This window comes from Artibeus jamaicensis, unplaced genomic scaffold (genome assembly GCF_021234435.1).
Source record: "Artibeus jamaicensis isolate MK-2021 breed Jamaican fruit bat unplaced genomic scaffold, CSHL_Jam_final contig_3174, whole genome shotgun sequence".
Taxonomy (NCBI): Eukaryota; Metazoa; Chordata; class Mammalia; order Chiroptera; family Phyllostomidae; genus Artibeus; species Artibeus jamaicensis.
The window spans coordinates 3,040,929-3,064,300 of NW_026521738.1; the positions used below are offsets into that span (position 1 = coordinate 3,040,929).

At 45.9% G+C, this 23,372-nt stretch overlaps 1 protein-coding gene across 2 annotated transcripts in view; it reads right to left on the reverse strand.

The window, feature by feature from the left end:
* The window catches only part of ADD2 (adducin 2), a 95,920-nt gene that overhangs the window by 45,094 nt on the left and 27,454 nt on the right, over positions 1-23,372 (reverse strand). Inside the window, exon 1 of one of the 2 annotated variants that reach the window (XM_037127273.2) lies at positions 428-504. The exons of the other annotated variant lie outside the window; for it this stretch is intronic. The gene's annotated coding sequence lies outside the window, so the exon portion shown is untranslated. Of the gene's footprint in view, positions 1-427; positions 505-23,372 lie in introns of those variants that run through there. 2 annotated transcript variants of the gene reach the window in all.

Genomic DNA, 23,372 nt, shown 5'->3' on the forward strand with positions numbered 1-23,372 from the left:
CAGACCAGGTAAATGTCATCACTGGAGTATGAAATCATATCTCTATGGGTCATTCCTTGTAGCTGTAAGAAAAACCAGAAGGCCTAGACGGGGAGTAACAGATACCCAAGTTGTCTGACTTTTTGTTTAAAATCTGTTTAGCTTGTGAGCACCAAGGAGAGGCGGGTGCCTGTCCCCAGTCACTTCAGGAGGAGGTGTTCAGACAGGGGCAGACGGTCCGGATCGCCTGGCACCCTGAGTCCTAGGTGGAAAGATGCTGCCAAGTGTCATTTCCTAGCTGCTCCCACCACTGCCCTGGGCAAGGCCACACTCCTGTGGTGGTGCCAGCCCCTGAAAGCCCTCGCCCTCCGTTTCACAGCTCAACCCCAGACAAGGACACACAGAATTTGCTCCAGGCTTTACTCTGGAAGTCAGAGCCCAAACTCACCGATCCCTGAATGACACTTCCAACCTCGAGGGAGGAGCCGGTCTCAGCCTCGCTGCTGTGACTTAGCAGAGTAAAGGGAGACTGTTGAGGAAGGGCCTGGACCACACCCTGCCTGGTCTGTGCAGATACAGAGAAAGCTCTCACTGCTGGGTGGTGGGATTGTGAGTAACTTATCATCAGCTTCTTCACAGGCTTCTGACTTTTTCAAAGTTCTACATCAGGTATTAACTGCTGGAACCATTTAGGACAGAAATAGTTTAAGAGAAGAACAGGAGGAGAGAGATGGTTGAGCCTCCCTCTGCCCACCTCTGGAAACCCCCTCGGCTGGAAGGATCCTTTGACCCCCTGAGGGGCCCACGCAGCACTTCACCTCTGAGCAGCTCGGCTGCTTCCCTGGTGAAGGCCAGTGAATTTGATAAGCTTTCTAGCAAAGGACCCAGAGCCTACTTGGTTGGTGGGCAATTTTTCCCATTCTCCTATTATCCAGGAACCTCACTGCTGTGGGACAAATGGGCCCAGTATCCTTTCAGCTCCATTCTCTCTCTCTGCCAAGCACAATTATTTGTTGAGTATCTCTTGGTGCCCAGGAGTAAGAACTGGAATTGGCTATGAGAGGGAGGATTCCCCAAAGAAAGGCGATTTGGCCCCTGCCTGCTAGAAGCCTGCAGTCTGTTAAGGTGAAAAAAAATTTTTTTTCAACAAGCATCGAATGTATTCATTTCAGACCACCTCTGACACTCATTTTCAGATACATTTTATATATATATAAAACATTATATATGTGTGTGTATATATATATATAAAATTAACTGTTAAGGTAAACACAGTGCAAGAAACTGGAAATAAATGAAAGCTCAATGTTTTTTAGAACAGGAGACTGGGAACCTTGGATCCACATTTTTGAGGGCCACAGTCCTGAGTTAGACCCTTAATGAAGACATTATTCAATCAATCAATGAAATTTAGACTGTTGGTGCTGAGCTGGGCCTTCTCATCGGTGCTGCAGGGAAGGGCCCATCCTCCTGGTCTCCGGGGGAGGAAGTCGAGGCTCCAGGGAATGGAGTGACTGGATCAGGGCCATAGAACTAGTGAAGGGCAGGGCTGGTTTGACCCCACCTGGTTCCAGAACCAGGTCTCTCTTTTTGCTTCACACTTTCCTCTTCTTGTCCAAATGAAGGTGAGTAGAAGTAGGGAGCCCAGTAGGAAGGTGGGGAATGGAAATCAGAAAGTGGCCAGAGCCCAAGGCCCAGGCACCATATTCCTGAAGGAAGCTCTAAGGATTTAGCAAGCGTCTTAAACAACAATTCTGGCTCCTATTTCTGACACAGAGACACTAAAGGATGTAATTAATTGTCCCTGCTCTCAGAAAAAGCCCACCAGGGACTTGGGGCAAGGGGAGCTCATAGACAGATCATCGCAATACTGGGGAGACTGTGCTTCCCTAGAGGCTCATGAATGGCGGGTTCCATGGAGATCTCAACCTTAGGCTCCAGCATTGAACTTCAACTCACTTGTCAGATACCCCCGCCACCAATCACAAAACCACGGGGACTCTGTGCCTTCAGTGAAGGGGAAAGGAAAAGGGATTTGGGAAACCTTGGTGATACAGAGAAAAAGCAGAACTAGCAGGATGGCTGGGCTCGGCCTTCAAATACTCAGGCGCCTCAGTGAAAAGGTCAGCCAAACTTGCATGCTATGTGGATAAAAACCCATCAAAGATGCTGTCTAATTGAACTGACACAGCCTCTGATTCACTGTTCTGCACCTCGGGCTGCCCTAGACTCTAGTCACAGATAATTTTCAGAGGTCATCTTGCCTACCTTTTGCCTTCAGGCAGACCATATCTAAAACCAGTGCAACTATATTTTAAAACGTTTCACTTTGGTCAAGTTCAAACATGAAAAGCAGTTGGTTCTGCTTTTTGGCCTAATCTAGGAGCTCATGAGGTAAGAACCCAAAACACCCAGAATTTATTTATAAAAAATTAGGTATTTATTGTTACATGTTTAAACTTCAGTCACCTTCCAAGTATTTTCCATTCGATGCAACCTATCAAGACTTTTTTCTACTGCTTTCGAATTGCCTTTTATTACTCCTGCTGTTTTTGTTCCACCTCTTCTGCATGGGCAAAACATTTTCCTCTAAGGACTTTTTTCATCTGGGAAACAAAAAAAGCCTCTTGAGGCAAGATTGGGAGATAAGGAGGGTGGGGCATGGGGTCATGCTATTTTGGGTGTCAGAAACTGCTGAACACAGCATGATGTGGGCAAACACATTGAAAACCTTTGAAAAAATTCACTGAAGCCAAACACAGCCTCTCACAACAACACCAGCTGGTACACTGGTATGGATGGGTTCCTAGAACACTCACCTAGCAGGGAAAGCCTGTACTACAAGGGGCCTGCCCTCCAAAAGGGAATTCCATTCTTTTGGGCCCTCCTCACATGTCCTTCAGTAGGAAAATGAAGTGTACGCCACTGAATCATGGGACCAGGACTACCCTGGTCCCCATTCTATCCCCCACCAAAAAAGCCAGGAAACAGCTATTGAATGGCATGGCCTTCTGTGTCTAATGAAATAAACCATATCCTGGGCCACAGAGGTAGAAATAAGCTCTCTTTTAGCACATGAAGGTCAAAATTGCTTTATTCCTTTTTTAAAAAAATAGCTTTTGTTGAGGGATTTTCTTACTAATTGGGCATAAGAGAAAACTGGAAGAACAGCTTGCATCTAGGACCGGAGGGGGATCTGACGCCATCCCTCCCCTCTGCAGGCTGAGAACACTCTAAAAATGTACAACTCCGGTGAGACCTGGGACCTGCTGACTTAGGGGAGAGAAGGGAGGCGAGGCAGTGGGCCCAGGAAGAGGGAGGGTGGAAAGTGGAGAAAATACGTGAAAGGGGTGTCCAAAGGCTCACATGGGGAACTCTGCTGGCCTCTGGGTCATCTCTATGGGGACACACCAAAAGCCTGATAAGTGAGGCTCAGAATACCACAGAGTGTCAAGACGGAACAAGATGGAAAAGATAGGAAGCATGTTGTTTTACTTTCCACTCCTCTCTATTTATCCTCCCCATGATCTTGCATGGTTTGGCCTTTATCGTGAAGATATTGAGGAAAGAATCGTTCACCCTCACCATGTATCAGTATGTGTGTTTGCGTAGCCATGTGTCAGAGACAATGCCATGTGCCCACTAAACACGTTTCCTGTTCTTCCTGGGCACACACATTTCCCAGCCCCCTTCCATCTGGATAGGGCTACACGGAATATAAGCCAATGGGATGTAAGCAGAAGTGATGTGCATCATTCGTAGCTGAGGTAGTTAAAAGCAGAGGTGCTTTCTCCACACTTTCTCCTTTTCACCTCCCTCCTGGGTGCATAGGACTCAGTGGAAATGGTAGGACCTTTGGGATGATGCAGCCACCGAATAGAAGGAGCCAGGTGTCACTGAAAGCAATCAGTCAACCGATCGCAGATTCTGAAGTTGTTACAGCAGGTAGCCTGTCCTGAAAACATATTCACGCCTTTTCTTTAGTTCGGGATAGTCTTCTATTAACTGCATGGCTGTTTTCCCATTCTGCTTACTCCGTGTCTCCTTCAGGATCACCATTTAGCCATAGTTGAATCTCCATTCTCTCATTTTCCCTCTCATTTTTTTTATTACAGTTAACATACAATATTATACCTGTATTGGTTTCTGGTTCTCTCATTAGTTTTGCTATTGACAATTATTTTTGCATTCTGACTATTTGTCAGTGTTATCTCCAACTTCACTGCTTTTAATTAATCAAAATAATGTGGATTTTAATTATAATATTGAACATTTTCCTTTTTGCATACTTCCCTTATTTTATCTCCATTTTCACCTCAGATCTTTTCATCTCAGTCTGTTCTTTCCTATAGCTATATAATTGTAGCTATATTATTATATTAAGGATATCAAATAGTTTTCTGATATTTTTCTTGTGGCTCTCAGAGCAGACTATTATAACAGGCAAGTGATTTTTTTGAGTCTTTCAGATAATTTATCCTTCTGCGAAGTGTCTTTTCTCAAGATACCTCTAATTGCTTTCCTTTGCCTTTATTCCCAAGTAAGGTAAAACCAAGTCCCCTGAGATACAACCTATAGCGAAAACAGCTTCTAGCAAAAAGTGATCAGGAAACCACATGACCTCTGGAAATCCAAGGTGGTCCGCACATAATGTGGGCCCCAAGCTGACCACAGTACTCGCCTTAATAATCAGTCCACTTACGATCAGAGATTCTAAAAGCCAATGCTCAAGGAAACCAGCCGGACCCCACATCCAGGTTATAAAATAGGTGCTCCTTTTACAGAAAACTTAATGAAGTTCAGTCAAACTCGTTTCTGGAAAGTAGGGAAATTGGTCTATGAACCTCCGACTCAAGGAAATAAATAATTAGGTGAACCCACAAATATTAAAATATGACTTCTCTACAACTTCTTGGGATTGATAAGGTTCAGGGAGCAGGGGATGGGAGATTAACATGATAAACACTGTGGGGACAATTGGAGGGCTATTGGACACAGGAGTCGCGGTCAGCTGCTGCCCGGGCTCCTCTTGCCTGAAGAAGTGATGTGGGAGGTGAGCCACACAGGCAAGCAAAGGAAGGCCATTGAAAAGTTCTCAGAAGTGAAGTCAGAGAAATGTCAGCCCCGGTACTGATTGATAGTGAGGGGTAAAAATAAACTAAACATTGGCAGCACTGTATTTCTTCAAACTAAGATGCTATTGATGAAGACATCAGTATTTAAAATATTACCAATGTGGACAAAAAGGCGGGGGAGTTCTATAGAAAGTAACGTCATAGAATGATCATCATAAATTCCTGACTGGGCAGGTCATGGTGGGCCAGCCCCCAGGCCTATAACTTCTTTAGAGAAGGGTTTGATGTCAGCCCTGACATTGTTCTTGTGCATCTAGGTAAACACACCTTGGACGTGCCAGAAGTAATACCCCTTGAAGGGAGTATTAACCCTTCAGAGAGCACTTGACCTTACTAACTATCCTGTAATCCAGTCTCGCCTTGCTTTCTCCAATCCTGCTTGTCCCCTCCTCAATTTCAAATGCATAAAAGAAGCTGCAAAATTTATTCTCCTTTGAGATCTCGTTCCCTGGCATATGTTGTCAGTTTGGCTCAAATAAACGTAAAAATTCTCTACAGGTTCGGATGTTTCTTTTGTCGACACTAAGAAAGGAAAACTACCTCCAAGTACTCATAATTCTAAGCCATCAGGAATCGGAGGACACATCCTATTTCCAGAGATGCTGACAGTGGGAAAAAATGTGTCTTTGAATTAATGAAGTATGGGAACCAGACTAAGAAGTTAGTGTCCCCCACTTTGGGACTCCCCTTCATGGGGTAGGGAAGGTGGCAGGCAGTCCCTGAGTCAGGAAGCCAAGGGAGGAGGCAGGAGAAAGAGGCCATGGGCTTCGGGAGAGCCCCTCGACACCCGACTCAGGGTTTACGGGCAGACAGGTTTGTTGGCTGTCAGTCCTGCTTCTTCTAGGTACAGCATCCTGAGATCTGTGAAGCAAGACTGATGTGCCCTGTTTCCAAAAAAGTTTCACTTAGGAGCATAACATCACGAGGCAAGAGTGGATGAGGATGAGAAGGCCAGAGCCAAAGAGACAACAAGATGAGATGAAAATGGAGCTCGATCTGCTGTCTGGATTTCTGATTCCTTGAGCTGATGAAAACCACCATGGCCAGACATGTTCTCCAGAAGGACTAGTAAGTGCTTAACAAATGTTAGTTCCTGATCCCTATACGCCCTCCCAACAACCCTCCCATAACTGCCACTCAGATCTGCCCTGAGTTTTCCCAATGTTGGGAGTAGAAAGGCTTGAGGCAAGCAAAGGGAGAATTAAGATCTATTACAGAGGGCGGACTGGGGTGGTAAACAACGCAGGAGTCCAAGGCTATCTCATTACAATAAGGGCCCAGGGAGTTGGCTCCACCACACAGCATCGTGGCCGAGTGTCCAGGCTCTGGACACCATTAAGAGCCCAGAACAGGATCCCAGCTCTGCATCTTTCTAGTGGTGTGACCTTGGGCAAGTTACTTCTCTAGACCTCAGTTTCTTCATCTGTACAACGGAGAGAGAAACAGTACCTCCTCAGAGGATTATGAGATAATATACGAAGGCACAGGCCTCATAAATAATAAGGGCTCAATAAATGTTAGGTGCTGCTATTAAATCATTCTTCATGTGGTCTATTGACATTGAAACAATTGAATTTTTTAAGTCACAACCTGGATTCCATCTTGCCAGCAAGTATACATCTGGGCTTTACTGCCTCATCTAATGTTCTCAAGGGAACGTCAGTGAATCTGTAAAACTGACGCTAATAAAATTAGGCAGGTTATGTTTGCTGCTGAATTTCTGTATTGAAGAAACAGGTAGATTTTTGGCTGATAGGCAGTTTTAAACAGTGGGTTCCATTTTTTTGCCCTGAGCAGGTCATCCGGCACTTCCACTTCGGGTGGCAAAGCTGTCATTCCTGCCTCACTAGAGAAAATGCCTGGACTGGACTACAGGTTTTCCCAGCGAATTCCTTGGCCCCCTTGACCTGGTCATTTAGTATAGGGATGAAAGGTTGTGCCCAGGCACCTGAAACACCTGTGCCTTGGGAAGGGCTTCTGGTCCTTCTTGGCAGTCAAACTTGGAACTTGGGAGAAAGGTGTGAGATTTTTAGTTTGGGAAAAAATGAAGGCAAAGGACTGCAAACCAAAATCATGGAGGGTTTATGCAAGGGGAGGTTCTATGTCTCGTCACTCAAAACAATGTCATTTAAAGCGAATTAAATGCAGTTTTACATACTGGTTAGTAAACAAATGGAATGTGTTAGCCCGAGGCATGATACTGACAGAAAGTGTGTAAGCCATACTACACATCCATCTGAAGATCTCCTTTGATAATGAACCCCCACAAAGCCCTTAGCCCTGACCGGCTGTCCCGTGGAAGTGTGCACCTAGATGGTGGTAAATGAGGAAGGTTTGAAGGTGGAATAAATAACCTCTCTGCCCCGTGGGGCGGGGGCAGGACAGCTGCCTGCACTCCACCCTGGCCTTCTTTGTGCCCAGCCTCCTGAAAAGTGGAATCAAGGGCCCTGGTGCCATGTTCACCTTCCGAACCCTCCATAATTTCAGACGCATTATGCTATGTGGCGAAAAGCACAGATTCTGGTGCAGACTGCCTGGTTTGTATCCCAAGTTCACCTCTACTAGCTGTGAGACCTTAGGCAAGTCACTGAACCACACCATGCCTCCGTCTGTTCATCAGTGAAGGGGGAGTAGCAGCCCCACAAGGTTGTTGCAACCAGATGGATTCATCTGGGTAAAACACATAGGACAATGCTTGTCACAGAGGAGGCATCGATAATAGCTGGTATTGTTTCAGCAGTCTGAGTAAATCAGAACACCAAGCTGGACCAGCTGAGGAGGGTGAGCACCGGCAAGGGTCTCAGAGGAACACTGGGAACGGTCCACAAACTATAGCAGATAATTAGACAGGCACGAGCAGAGTAGGAACAATAGGCCAACACAGAGGGTCGCTGGGGTGGAGAACCTGGGTGTCTAGCAATGGGCGAAACTACACGCCCTTGCAGACCACTCCCTTAAGTATTAAGCCCTGGAGATGACATCTAGGCCTTACCTGTGCTTCAGATCCAGGCCCAGAGAAGTAGCAAAATCAGAGAGTAGCAAAAATCAGTAGCAAAAACAAGTCCGTGGCTGACATCAGGATGAAACGAATTGACTAAGGACCCCCTGCCTCGGCACCAACTCTGAGCAGACACACCTGGAAAGCTGATGAATATTCTAGTGAGATTCTCCCCTGAGACCTCCAGAAAAAAGCCCTTAAGACATGGATCCCCGCCTGTTCTCTCTCTCTCTCTCTTTTTTCCAGAGTAACGCCCACGTTTTTCCTCCCTCTTTTGTCTCTCAAGGTGCATAGCTCTCCCTCCTAAGCTCCAGGGGCCTTTATTCTGCCTCTGTGACTCATTTCCTAAGGCCATTTTTTCCACGGCTCACTTCTTTTTCCTCTATGACTTTCTAAATAAGCTTTCTCTTATAGTTTGAGTCTTGCCTCTGAATTCTTTCTTAGCCAAAACTCAAATATCAAGGTTGCTGAAACAAGATCTAATACCTGGTGCCATTTTGCTGCCAAAAGACAAATGGCCCCTCAAAAAAAAAAATAAAAAGTCCATGTCTCAATCCCCAGGACCTGAAAATGTGATCTTATTTGGAAAAGGGATCTTGACCAATGTAATTAAATAAAGAAATCTCCAGAATATCAAGGAACTCCAGGACCAACCAGAAGCTGGAAGAGGCAGAGAAGGATTCTCCCCAAGAGCCTTTGGAGGGAACAAAACCCTGGAGACACCTTGATCTCACACTTCTGGCCTCCAGAACTAACTCAGGCCTCTACCAGCTTAGAGTGCATGCAAGTCACACTCTGCAGGTCTGGGGTAGGGCCTGAGAGTCTGCTTTTCTCTGAACCTTCTGGGTGATGCTGAAGCTGCTGGCAGTGAGTTTTAGAGCATAGTGTCAGCAGCAGCACTGTGAAGACAAAGGAGACCCCTAGAACAAAGATGTGAAATTGGTAGATCTAATCAGCCACCACGCTGGGCCACTGGGATAAAGATGAGTGCAAGTCACTGACCTCTGGTGGCATGTGTCCCTGGGCTCAGTCGATACTTTAGAATTAAACTCACGGGCGCAATGCTAATGGCTCCTGACTGCTCCGGTTCAGCACTCTCTGACAGGGTCAGCCGAGAAGTGGTCTCGTCCTTTTGGAGGAGGGGGTAAAAAACAGATTTCTCCATCCCTGGCCCAGAACAATTCCTGGGAGAATGAAAACTTTGGTGACAGAATCCCAGCTTCCTAACCTGAGTGAACTGCATGGAGACCTACAAATCAGTATTTTTGCCCCGGTGTTTTTTTAAATTAACTTATTTATTTCATTGTACTGTTTTTTTATTGCCATTTATCCCCCCAAACCCTCTTCAACCTCCACACACCTGCCCTCCCCCACAATCACCACACTGTTGTCCATGTCCATGAGTTTCTTTCTCTTTATTTTTTCTCTTTTGCTTGAACTCTCCACCCCCCCCCACACACACACACACACGCATCCTCCTCAGAGTTGTCAGCCTGCTCTCTACCCATGAGTCTTTACCCCAGTGTTTTCGTGGAGTGAAAAACACTCTGTCCAAAGAGAAGACAAGAATGTGCCTGCCATGTGGCCCGGGCTCTTCCATGACTGGGTACTGAGAAGCTCAGTTTGGTAGACGAGAGAGAAGCCAGTGGTATAAGTGCCCCAGAATGAGGGCGGAAGCAGGGTAGCTTTTCCTACTAAAAGAGTCTAGGTTTAAATTTTTTAAAAAGCTGATCCACTAAGTTCAAGAAGATACAGCAGATGTCCCTTAGACTGAATTTGCACCACATTCCTTTTCCCACTGATTTCTTTCTTCAGCAACACTCTTCCAATCCAATCTATGCACATGGTTAATCTCTAAAATGCTCCAATGCCATGAGTTCTTGTTGTCTATAGCCAAGAAGGTCACAAGGCTTTATATCATGTACCAGCTGCAGTGGATGGGTGGCGCTGCCTTCGGAGAGCTAGAGTCCTCCCCATCCAGTTGGAAAGAACAGGTGTGCCATGGGCTCGAGGAGGGGGAGTGCCACTGTGCCACTGCTTCCTCGACAACCAGGTAAAGTCATCTTGGCTTTTAACCTCCTCAGGCTAGCACTGAGGCATCACCTCCCACTCATCCCCTACATGGAACACCCACCCCAGACAAACAGACAGGACCACGCTTTCCACCCTACGCCTGCCCCGAACACCACACATGGCCTGGCTCAGGGCAGACCTCTCCTGGTCCCCTGGTCAAGGTCCTTCCATTCTCCAGTGTCTAACTCATGCCCTCTTCTCAGCTCCAGTACCCCTCACTGTCACCAGACTGGCATCTTTTTCTGCTATGACTCATCTCTGTATATGAGTCAGGACAAAAATGAGTAACGTGTGAGTGTTCCCAGCTTTTCCCCTCCCCACAGGTTACCCTTCCCCCTGCATGAACTTCAGGAAGAAACTGCCTCACCACATTGGCTCTTTGGGGCTTCATAATGCAGGACTGACAGGGAAGGGAGGTGGGGAGAAAACAAGGGGATGGAATCCTCAAGGAAAGCTGGTGGGCCCTGGCTGGGTGGCTCAGTTGGTTGGAGCATCGTCCCATACACCCAAGGCTTGCAGGTTTGATCCCCGGTCAGGACACATGCCTGGGTTGTGGGTTCAATCCTAGGTTGGGGCACATACAGGAGGCAAATAATCAATCTCTCCTCCCCGTCCCTCCTCTCTCTCTAAAATCAATAAACATCCTCAGGTAAGGATTGAAAAAAAGCCGGTGGGTTCTTAAAACCTTGTGTTAATAGAGGAGCAGCTATGTGAGGTGTGACGGCACCAGGTGGCAGAGAAAATGGATTTATAGGAAATGTTCTGTGATTTACATAGTTCCATTCACACGGTCAAGGAATGAAGACCTCGAGTAACTACAAAGAGCATCTGGTTGCTTAAGTCCATCCTTGATGCCAAAGCCTTGCACTCAGACCGAACCTCATGGTACATGGTACATAGTAAGTGTCCCACCTATGTCTGACGTGCTCTCTTCCTGGCATAGCTTGACGGGCCATTTTTGCAGCTGTCTGCCAGGGTCTGGGGCAGATCCCTGTGTGGCAGAGCTGGGAAGGCCCTGAAAGCACACCCAACCCCCTCACTTTACAGAAAAGAGCCTAAAGCCCAGAGAAGGAGGATCCATTAGCACCTCAAATTCTACTGTGGCTTCAGTGCCTGCCTGTGTGAGAAATCTGTCCTGAACTGAGGACAGAGTGTGACTGAGGAGGTGCCGTAGGTGAGGGGATCTCACACCAATCCAGTTTGACAGGTATCGATTGAACAAACTTTGTGTAAAACTACGTTAAACATTCCAGGAAAGCCTGCTACAGACACTGCCCTATTGTGAGTCGCTTTATGATGAAAAGCGTCCTTACACAGACAGCAACCACCTCTGGTCCTGGGTAAAGCGCTCTGACCTCTTTGCCTTTGGGTTTAGCCCCCACCCCCAGCTATGACCCTGTCCTATCTCCTCTGTCTTGTCGTCCCCCCTCTTGTACCATCTCCTCCTCCCTTCACCCAGAGACACCATCCCTGAAGCCTCGCCTGCCTTCCCCGCAGAGGCAAGCCCAGGGCAAAAAAGAGTAGGTGCACCCTGGGAACGTTTGTTTCTAATGGTGGGTGTAGGGAAGTCTCATGAAAGACGACTCTGGCCTTGTTGACCTGATTTTCACATTGGCAACCGCTCAAGGACACAGTGAACTTCTAGATTTCAGTGGCTGTCAGGATTATGGGGTACTTAAAAGGCACCCTGGCCTGAGCTGCTCTCAGCCTAACCATTCCTCACCTTCCCTGCTGACCCCTGCAGGGTCGGTGTCCTGGTTTCCTGTTGGGTTGAGGACAATAGGAGTCACTGACCCGAGATGGGGGGAGAACATGGGGCCTTTCCCCCCTCACTCTCTGCCTCAGGTGGCATCTCCTCCACTGCCCAGCTCCTGCCAGAGAGGCCTGCCATGTTCCAGCTTCCACAGTGACCATGGCTGGCCCCTGGGCTGGGATGACGTCACTTCCACCCCTTCTCCCTCCAGCCTCAAAGTGGATGTGACTTACGGCTGGAGCTAATTTCTGGGCTTCCCCTGCACACCCTGTCTGTTCCAGCTCCTCCAGGACCTGTGCGAATGTCCTGCATCAAATGCTCTCTGTTGAGATACCTGAGTAAGTTGCTATTTTCCTTCTTAGACCCTGACTGATGCACAGTCCACCTGTTCCCTTTCCCTTCATTAAACCTATGAGAAAACTGAGACCAAGAGGGTATGTGGTTTATCCAAAGAAAGACACACTGATACTTAGTTGTCAGTGACTGGACTAGGTTCCCTGGCTCAGTCCTCATCTCTGCAAAAAATGGCCAGAATGCTTGCTTTGCACTTTTAAGCCAAAAGAGTCACAAGTCATTGGGATCAACAAGTTTGAAATACACGACTTCTAAGGTACAACCACCATCATAGAAACAGTCCTTTTACGGCCTAAACAAACCCTCTGGACATGAGGAGCAATTTAAACCTTCTCTCTGGGAGACGGAGGTGCGTCAATTCGGTTAGCCCAGGCTGTGACCATAGCAGGTCACCCCCTGCTTCTGTGCCTCAGCGTCCATATCTAAGGAAATAAAAATGACACAAAATTACCATTTCTAAAAGCATTTAAACATTTCTTTTAATATATGCAGCAAATTCAACTCCTCAGATTTTTGGTCCAGATGGTTTCTCAACTGTGCAAAGTAGGTTTCATTTAATCGTTATTTAAATATGTCGTATATTTTAAATACACAGTGCTTCTGCTAATTAACACTTCATAATTTCTCAAGAGTCCCACAGGCAATTGTTACAATTTGTAACTGGTGAAAAATAGTGTCAAGAAAATGAACCCTATTTTTTTCCCAAATTGCAGCCCTGGAATAATATATGCAGGACCTTGCCTCTTCCCCCCGAGTGAGTGGGGTGGTGGGAGAAGGGTGTGACTGCCCTGGGGTGGGTCACATGTGAGCATAGCACCTCCTCAGGCACTTCAAAAGGGCCAGTGGGCCAACATTAGTCACACAGATGCGAGAACGTTAAACAATGACCTAACGAGAAGACACAGACATATGTACACACATATATGCACACACAGCACCTCTAAAAGAAGCCAGTCTGTAGGGCAAAGTGACCTGTGTGTGTGAGAGCCTGACAGGCCAGGTCAACAGGTGCAGAGTAGGGGCCGGGGCCCCTCTGGGCCCCACCTCACTAAGCTGTCTACACACCCTCACCCCACTCCTCTGTGTCTGACGTTTGATCATTTAGAGGTTCATTGGTGTAACATGTCTCTTCTTTTTAAGTCCAGCACTCCTGGGAGAGTTAATCAGATGCTTGTTAATCCTGCCTACACCAGTGTGACCTCATCAGACAGCTATTTTTTCCCCCTGAAGCTTTACAGACATCAGGGGCTGATAGTTCAGACAACTGAAGACGACGTGGAACACTTAGGGAGATGCACTGTGAGGAGGCAGGCTGCCTTACTTGGTTGTAACAGGGGACCCTGGACACCTGGGAATGGGGCGAGGGGCTACTTAGAGGCTTATGGGGCACCAAAGAGGAAGGGAAGTGGAAACGTCTGCTTGCCCAGGGTGCTGCCAAGCACAACCGCAGGTGGACAGGCTCCCACCACGCACACCACTACAGCCTTAGGACACTTCTTGTTTGTAGGGAAAAGAAGAGACCAAGCAAAAGGCTGGCACAGGGTTAGGAGGCAAAAATAACAGGAAAGACTGAGGGCAACTGGGGAAAAGCTGATTGTGTGGAACCTTCTTTCTCGAAATTATAAACGTAACAAAAATTACACTGGAAGTTCTAAGAGGAAAGGTTCTTGTATGATTTTGCTCATAAGTGTATCCCTGGCCCCTAGAATAGAGCCTGAAAAAATAGATGGTACTCAGTAAGAATTGAAGGAGAGGGTACAGAGCAAAGTGCAGTGAGATGACACCTCAAGGCCCTTCCGATAGAGTCGTTTCTGAAGGCCCAGTGATGTCCGTGGCTACACAGTCTCTTGCTGGAGTTATGGGTAGGTCTCTAGGGAAAAGGAAAATCCTTCTGCAGACCCCTAGAGATATACATTGAGCTCTGCTGGCTTTCTGCTGTTCCCTTGGGTCACTGTCTTCATTAGGCAGCATCTGGTAAGTGGTCAGGCCACATGTCACATCAGGCAGCCCAGACACCTTCTCTGATGATGTCCATTATAGGAAGTAAATGCTATACCCTCCAACCTAAAGTTTTCCCTTGACCAAACCTGTCATTCAGCAGGCGCAGGTTCTGCACCAGAAGACACTGAGGGGAATTCCTTGGGGGTATTCCCACCCTTCATTTTCAAGGCACCACAGGCAAAATGAAATGGCTGATAGTCTGTTGGACCCAATGCACCCAAAGATATTTATGACCATATTTTCAATCTTCTCCTCCCTTTTCATCAGGTTCAGAGGATTAAGAGGCACATGCAACAGGTGTGAACCTAGCCATGACTTTATAGAAGGAAGAACAAAGTTATCGTTTTATAACCAAACCCAAGAAACAGTAGAAAAACATGTAGTATAAGGCCTATGGATCTTCATAGTTTGCAAAACCATTTTGTCAATGAATCAAAAACAGTACTTGATTTAACCAGTGATACTCCTACTGAAATTCCATCTACAAAAATCCATTGCCACACAGAAGCATTTGCACAATGCTAGGCTCACAGTAATTCCTCAATTAATTTCTTTCCAATAGAGAAACATTTGAATGCCATGTGTATCAGCACCAATAAAGATCCAATATGTAGTGATGTGGCAAAAAAACATGTGAAGGACTGCTGCCTGGACCACACAGTTGGCTGCAGGGAGATTAAAAGACTTCTGACCAAGATGGAGGCATAGGTAAACACGTTCCACCTCCAAGCACAACAGCAAAGATTATAGCTGAACTGCAAAACAAATGTCACCCAGATTTGTCCAAAAAACCAAGCTGTGTGGAAATTCAGCAACTAAGGATTTAAAGAAGTCACATTCATCCAGACTGGTGCCTTTTTTTGCAATAGGCCACATTACTAAGACAGGGAGTCAAAACAGCTCTACCTAATACATAGAAACAAACTCAGGGAGGCTGCCAGAATGAAGAAGCAAAGAAATATGGTCCAAATGAAAGAACAGAGCAAAACTCCAGGGAAAAAACTAAATGAAATGGAAATAAGCAACCTATCAGATTCAGAGTTCAAAACACTGGCTATTAGGATGCTCAAAGAAATCACTGGGTACCTCAACAGCATAAAAAAGACCCAGGCAGAAATGAAGGTTGCATTAAGTGAAATTAAAAAAATCCACAAGGAACCAACAGTGGAAGGGATGAAGCAGAGATTCAAATCAACAATTTGGAACACAAGGAAAAAAAGAGCATTTAATCAGAACAACAGAAAGAAAAAAGAATTCAAAGAACAAGAATAGAGCCTCTGAGATGTCTCCAAATGTACCAACATCTGAATCATAGGGGTGCCAGAAGAAGAGAAAGAACAAGAAATTAAAAACTTATCTGGAAAAATAATGAAAGAAAACTTCCCTACTTTGGTGAAGGAAATAGACATACAAGTCCAGGAAGCACAAAGAGTTCCAAACAAACTGGACACTAAGAGGACCACATTAAGACACATCATAATTAAAATGCCAAAGGTTAGAGATAAAGAAAAATCTTAAAAGCACGAAAAGAAAAGCAGAAAGTTACTTACAAAGGAGTTCCCACAAGACTGTCAGCTGATTTCTCAAAAGATCCTTTGAAAGCTAGAGGGGACTGACAAGAAGTATTCAAACTGATGTAAAAGCAAGGACCTACAACCTAGATTGATCTATCCAGCAAAACTATCATTTGGAATTGAAGGAAAGATTAAGTACTTCCCAGAAAATGTAAAACTAAAGAGTTCATCATCACCAAACCATTATTATATGAAATGTTAAAGGAAACTATGTAAGAAAAAGAAGATCGAAACTATGAACATTAAAATGGCAACAAATGCACAACTAAGCAAACAAGCAGAACAGAAACAGAATCATAGATATGAAGGTCATTTGGAGGGGGAAGAGAGAGAATGGGAGAAAAGGTACGGGGATTAAGAAGTATAATCAGTAGGTACAAAATAGACACGGGGATGTTAAGAACAGTATAGGAAATGGAGAAGCCAAAGAACTTATATGGACAACCCATAGACATGAACCAAGGGAGGGGATTGCTGGAGGGAATGGGGGTGCCAGGTGGAGGGAGGCAAAAGGGGAAAAATTGGGACAACTGTAATTGCAAAATCAATAAATATATATATATGTATTTTAAAAGATCCAAATGCATGAGACAGAAAGCTTTCCTGATCCCTAAATACACTTGACCCACACACCATACTGAGAAATCAGGGCCCTAAGGGAGCATTTCAGGGGTATGTCATGGGAAAGAGCACTGGACAGACTCCACAGGCCCACTATCTGGCTCTCCAGCTAACTCAGTCTGTGATCAACAGCAAACCACTTACCCTTTCTGGGCTTCCCTTTCCCCATCTGTAAAATAAAGGTGGGACCAGGCAGCCTCTGAAGTTCCTTCCAGGTCAGAGGTGCTTTTTGACGGTGAGTCTGTGATTTGAATGGCTCCAGGGGTATCTCTGTCTGGTCCATGTGGGAAACACAGCCCCTGGGCTCACCTTCTTCACAGCCATTCTCAAATGGCCCACAGGGGTGTGGGGGGTAGGGTGGAGAGGAGGATCCTATGCCTCAGAGTCAGAGTGTCAAGGTTAATGTTGGGGGAGCAGGGAGGTTGCCTCCGAGCAAAGAATTCAGCCGAGGAAGCCTCCTCTAAGGGAGCCCACTGTTCGCCTGGGGGAGCCAGTATTCCTTTAGGGAGAAGAAAAATAAACAAAGAAACTTGAGGAGGATTTTAGAATACCACAGCTCATCAGCTGGTTACTGAGGAAGGGGCCATGCAGGAGCTAAATTTGAGCCCCGGTGCCACGATCTTCACAGGAGGGAAGAGTCACTGAAACATCTCATGGCAAAGGTACCGACCAGGTTCTGGCCTCCATCTGTGTCTGTTCATGTCTGCAGCCACTTTCACAGGCTTATTAGTTCCCATCTCATCACAGTCAGTTCTGGCACATGAGACAACCTCCCATCTGTATTACCCACCATTCAAGAATTGCGTGCACTGACAGAGACACACATGAAATAAGACACCTTTGAATACATTAGCTGCTTTTATAAGCTCATGGTTCAGGGGCCATTTTTATTAGATATGAAATAGGCTACAGTTTTGCAGAATCTTTTTTCTGAGTTTTTCTGGTAGCAGATGTTCCTTTTTTCCAGGAAACAAGAAATCACTGCTGGCACGTCTTCTCCCCCGTGATCCGATCTGATCTGTAGGCTGCTTTTTAAGGGGGCTTTAATAATGCATAGGAAGGAAAGGGCAGTACATTAAACACCAAGCCACAGCTCAGACGTGTGGGCGTGAAATCAGGTCTGGTGGGCAAAGCAAATGGACCAGCTTTTAGCCTTGAGTCTTCTGGTTTGCATCAAGAGTAAGAGTTTAGATCCCAGAGCCTTTTCTGAAGATGCCATCTGACAGGTGCAGGTCTGAGCCCATGTCAGCTCGTCAAGTGCCGATTTTCATTTCCTCCTGGCAGCCTGGCCAAACAATCACTACTAGCTGAAGAAGGAAGAAATGCCTTTCATTTAGCCTTCAGGAGTGCTAGGGGTAAGTATGTATTTGACTGACATCTTAAAACGTATTATCAAAAAGGTGTTGCTGGTCTGGCAAAATACATCAAGGGTCAGAGGCAGCGCAAGTAGAGAGAAAAGGAAGATCCTATATCTGGATTCCCAATGTGCAGATTACATAACTGATGCCAGCTTGCCACCCGGGAAGTTTTTAATATTATTAATAATGCAGTAAGAGTAGGCGAGTTTTCAGAAATGGGTTGCTGCACTGATAAAGAAAGGATTGTCTTTCTTGTCCCCAAGTCCCTGTGCTTTCCACAGACACACAAAACCCACCCCCAGGAGTAGATGAGCAGACTTCATTTCTGTTGTCAAGGAAACCGATCTGTTCTTAGCTCCAGAATTGGAAAGCCTGAGCCGGCCTCGGCACTGCCTTCTGCCTGCTTCTCCTGAAGGGGCCTGCCATTTCTTCCCCACCAGGGATGCTGAGGATGCTCTCACAAAATTGCTACTATTGACCAGTGGAGTGGGGGGGTCTGTCAAGTGGGGGGCCAGTGGAGTGCAGGCCCAAACCAACCAGTGGGCAGGTGCCCAGGCCACATAAACAAATCCACAGAAGAAAATGTAGTTTATCCACATGGAAAGGAAGAGGACAACTGGCAAGGGCGTGGGACTAGTGCCAAGTGGCAAATGATTGACCCGTATTACGGGGAATGGCTTAGGGAAGTAGGACTGACCACCCAAAGCCAGCCCAGCACTTTTCCCTCTAAAACATCCACCCTCACGTGTTTCCAAGTGGGAGAGTCCACCCACCGGCATCCACCAGTGGTTCAAACCGGTGCCCTACCTGAGGCAGGGAGCGGGGCACAGGGAAGCCTTTCGGGGTAAAGGACCTGGGTAAAGTGCTTCCAGGTGGGCGGGGGCATCAGGAGAGTCAGGGGTAGGACGAGGCCTGGGAGGAGGGAAGGGGGGACTCAATATTGCTATCACCTGAGATGGAAAGGAAACAGGGGCAGACAGGGGGGTGAGCCAGCTGCTGGCAGGGGAGGGAAGACAACCGGCATCTTTAGGGATATATACAATGCCCTCTGAAAACCAAGCACGGAGAGTAAATTAAACAGCCCTGAGGTAATGCCTGTGAAGGACAGTCTTGCTGAAAAAACAAAAACAAAAACGGAAGGCAGCCATGTGCTTGGTCCTGGGCCCAGGCTGTGCCAGGTCCCCTTTCAGAGGTGAGCACCCTCGACCTAGCACTATACCCATTCGATGACCTGTTTCATCTGTCCTTTTAACCAAGAGCCCCAGGGGACCCGCGGCGGACTCATCTCTCTATCTGCCGCAGCCCTGGCAGAGCAGCCTGCACACACCAGGACTGAGGCGCGGCTGCCAAGGTTTCGTGCACCAATGAATTCTTATTCTAGCCATTGTGAAATCACCTATGAAAAATACTCACAATTTTGATGTTATTAAGAGAAAGAATTGTAAGATTTCTATCTCTAGAATTCAGACTATTAGTTGGGTTTTTAAAACCTTCCTTTTTTTTTGCCCTGGCTGGTGTAGCTTAGTGGACTGAGCATGGACCTGTGAACCAAAGGGTCACTGGCCCTGACTCGGAGTCAGGGCACATGACTGGGTTGCAGGCCAGGTCCCCAGTACTAGAGCACTAGAGGCAACCACACATTGATGTTTCTCTCTCTTTCTCTCTTTCTCCTTTCCCTCTCTCTAAAAATAAATAAATTGTATCTATATGAAATCCTTCTTTTCTTTCTGATCCATTGCACTCAGCACACACAGCTACCACATGCTTTTTCCTCAAGTCTCAACCTCTCCCCCCACAAAAAAACTCCTCTGCCCCAACCAGCTTTGCCTTATTTCTATTTCCTTTGTCCCTCCCTTCCTCTCACTCTTTCCCAAACAGTCTCAACTTTGTTATGAAAATTTAAAAGTTGATTCAATTGTCCTTCCTTCACCCCAGCCTGCCCACCTAACCTCCCCAGCCCTGTCTCTATCCTCTCCCCACCCCACCTCACCCTTTTCATCCCAGAAGCCAGAGGATGGCCTGCCTAGGCGGTCATACCCTAGTCCTTGTCCCCTCAGAAGGGTACAGCATGGCAAGGGAAGAAGCTGTGTACACAAAACCAGAGTCTTCATCAAATGCTAGGGGAACAGAAAGGCTGAGAACAATCACACAAATGGTGATGGCTTTTGTCCATCTCATCACCCAAGGAAAGGCTACATCAGGAGAAAGAGAACTGGACAGGCGTGGGGGCCTAAAGCAGAGTGCCACAGGGGCAAGCAGTTGGGTGAGAGCTGGACCAGAGGCTGGGCCAGGGGGGCAGATGTCTGGCTGCATTATAATACCTCTGACACAAGTCAGCTCCAGTTTGCAGAAATAACCAGGTTTTCATGGAAACAGCATCAGTTAACTCAGTTTTCCCTAAATGACTCCTTACATTATGATAGAATTTAAATTGGTTCTGCTTCCATTGAGTAGACAGAAACCTTATGAAGACTCCTTGACTGTGCTGACCTACCATTTGTATGTATTTTTGGCAAACTCACCCTCTAAGTTCCACGGTGTATGTCTGGCAATCCCCTGAGTCTGCCAGCACCTTTGGTTGAAATTTCTAAGCCAAATAAGTGCTACATACTGAGATCAGTTATTTAGCTTATTATGTAACTTTTAGAACTTTTCACAAGCCTTTCAGGGAGCTGCCTCGTTCAGAAAATCTTATTAATAATGTTTTTCTTATTTTGGACACAAAGACAATCTGTTTCTTCCCACTCTTGCTTAAAAAAAAAGTTGAATGGATGCTTAAACAATATCAGCTGGAGGGAGGCAGAATCATTAGTCCACCCAGGATGCTCATTAAAGCACAATTTAGGAGAGAGCGAGACCACACTTATTATATAAAGGGTACTTCAGGCTCGATACTGTTTTGAAACATTCAGTTCATCAAGTCCCCCTCTTCTGATTCCATCTCTCTCGCAATTCAGACTGTGATTCAGCTTCTCATATCCATGAGAGACCAACAGGGAGCAAGTCTGGCAAACACACTGCAGATGCCTCTTCACTTCTACACCTCGGAGTGACTATTATTATCCCCGTTTTACAGAGAAGAAAACCGAGGCCCAGAGAGTTTTAAGTAACTTGCTCAGAAACACACAGCTATAAAAACCCCCCCCCCCTTCTAAAGATAAATAAATAAAATCTTTAAAAAAAAAAATAAAGGCAGAACGGAACACTGGACCTGGGTTCATCTGATTCCAAAGCCACATCTAGTATGAGGTCTCTCGTTGTCTCTGTAGCTTGTTTATCTTTTTTTAAAAGATATATACTACTTGGGAGACTTATTTATAAATGAAAACCAAAATCCAGTGAGGGATGACCATAGTTTTTTACATGATTACAAATATTATAAGAAATTCTAGTTTAGGATCGAGTCTGGCCGATGATTTATAACTCCCCCTCTTCCAACTTTTCACCACAAACCAAAGTCAACCCCACACAATTAGATTATAGCTGATGAGAGCTCCAGGAATGACCACTGACAATTAGACCAGAGCCAGGATGATGAATAAACTTTCACTTATCACAAGACTTATGAGATTAAAAGGAGAGGCACATCAAATAACATTTGATGTTATTCGTCACTCATCGGCTGAAAAGAGGCCTTATAGCTCCCTTCTGCTTGTCTCCTGGCTCCAGAAAACCTAGCAACCTTCCCACTGCGGTGTGGAAGCTGCTCCCGGAGTGGCCAGAGCCACTTCACACACACATCACCCCTGCCAGCATCTCTCAGGCTACATCCGCACCAGGATTGCAGCGACTGTCACGCAACAGGGCCAGGGACAGACATGGGTTCCAGTGCCGTGTTGCAGCCAGGGAAGTGAAGGCACAAATAAGTTGCCGTGATAGGATGGGGGTGGGAGTCAGAATAAATCTACCTCTGGGTCACTTACAGAAAAATATATCTAGGATGAAGTTGTACATCATGATTAAAAATAATTACTTGGATAACTGCACCAGGAGAAAATAAATGCAAACAAACTGTGGGGTTGCAATGTTTATATCAAAACCATAAAATTTAAGATAAAAACCTCTGGATGATTAAATTATTTTTATATTTGAAAAGAGTAATTATCACAAAGAAAATATATTGAGCAAAAATAACATAGTATTGGGCTGTTTATATAAAGCAAAAACTACTGAAAATTGGTGTGAAAATAACAGGATCCCAATTAATAATAGATGACATTAACTTGCTCCTCAATATATACAAATTAAAGAGGTTAAAAAAGTGAGGGAGGAGGATATAAAGAACATAAAGAGACTGATTAATCAGACTGCAAGGTGTCCCTGGCTATCTGCATTCTCACATTACAGATTCAGAAATCCAATAGATTTGGGTAGCAAGATGTATATTAAACATTTACATTATACGAAGCAATTTCATGATCACCAATAGCAGAGTAAAATGCCAGTTAAAACAAACACTTCAGCAAAACATCATTTATCCTGAGGGAGATAGTGGGTTTTTTGCTTTGGTTTTTTGGTCTAAGAAGTTTGTTAACAGGCCCCTTAAAAATGAAGTGTGAGTTCCTGGCCCCCTAACTGTGAAATAAAAAGAAATACATATACTAGTTTCCGTCCCCAGTCCTGACACAGAACTCCTCACACCCCTGTAATTGCCTGAGTAATAGGGGTTCTAAGAATGTCTCTTGTCTAACGTTTGGCCTTTGACCCAGGCTCCTGAGGCAGAGCTCCTAAAACCCCTGCAATTTGCTGAGTGACGGGGGTGATAGGAGCATCTTACGCACAGGTCCTAGATCCCCTGGAGTTTCCTCAGTTATAGGAGCATTTTTTGTTCTGATGAGGTAACTCTTGGGATCCTGGGTGGGGGCTGGTCACCAGAAAGACCAAGCTACAATTAGAAGCTCGGACCTGTCTGCCCCACCCCCATCTTCTAGAGAGGGGAGAAGAGCTGGAGACCAAGTTCGTTGGTCATGTCCCATGTGATGAATTCTCCATAAAAGTCCCTAAGATACAGGGTTAGGAGAGTGTCCGGGTTGGCTTCAGGGGGGCATCACACCCCAGCTCCAAGGGGACAGAGGTCCCTGTGCTTGAGACTCTTCTGGGCCTCAGTCTATGTACCTTCTCATCTGTATTTTTGTCACATTATTTATTATATAATAAATTGGTGAGGTAAGTAAGTGATCCCCTGAGTTCTATGAGCTGTTCTAGCAAATTATTGAACCCAAGGAAGGGACTGTGGGAACCCCCATTTATAGCCAGGCAGTCAGAAGTGTGGGAAGCCCAGACTTGCAAATGGTATCTGAGGTGGGGGCATTCTGGTGGGCCTGCGCCCTCAACTTACAGAATATGATGCAAACTCCAGGCAGACAGTGTCAGAATTGAACTAAACTATAGGATGTCCAACTGGTAGCTGGCGTTAGAGAATTGGTTGGTGTGGAAAATAATGCATAGATTCATGTCAGAAACACTGTGAGTAGAAGAAATGAAATGTGTTTTCCTTTTACTTGCCAATCACCAGCCTTGATGTAG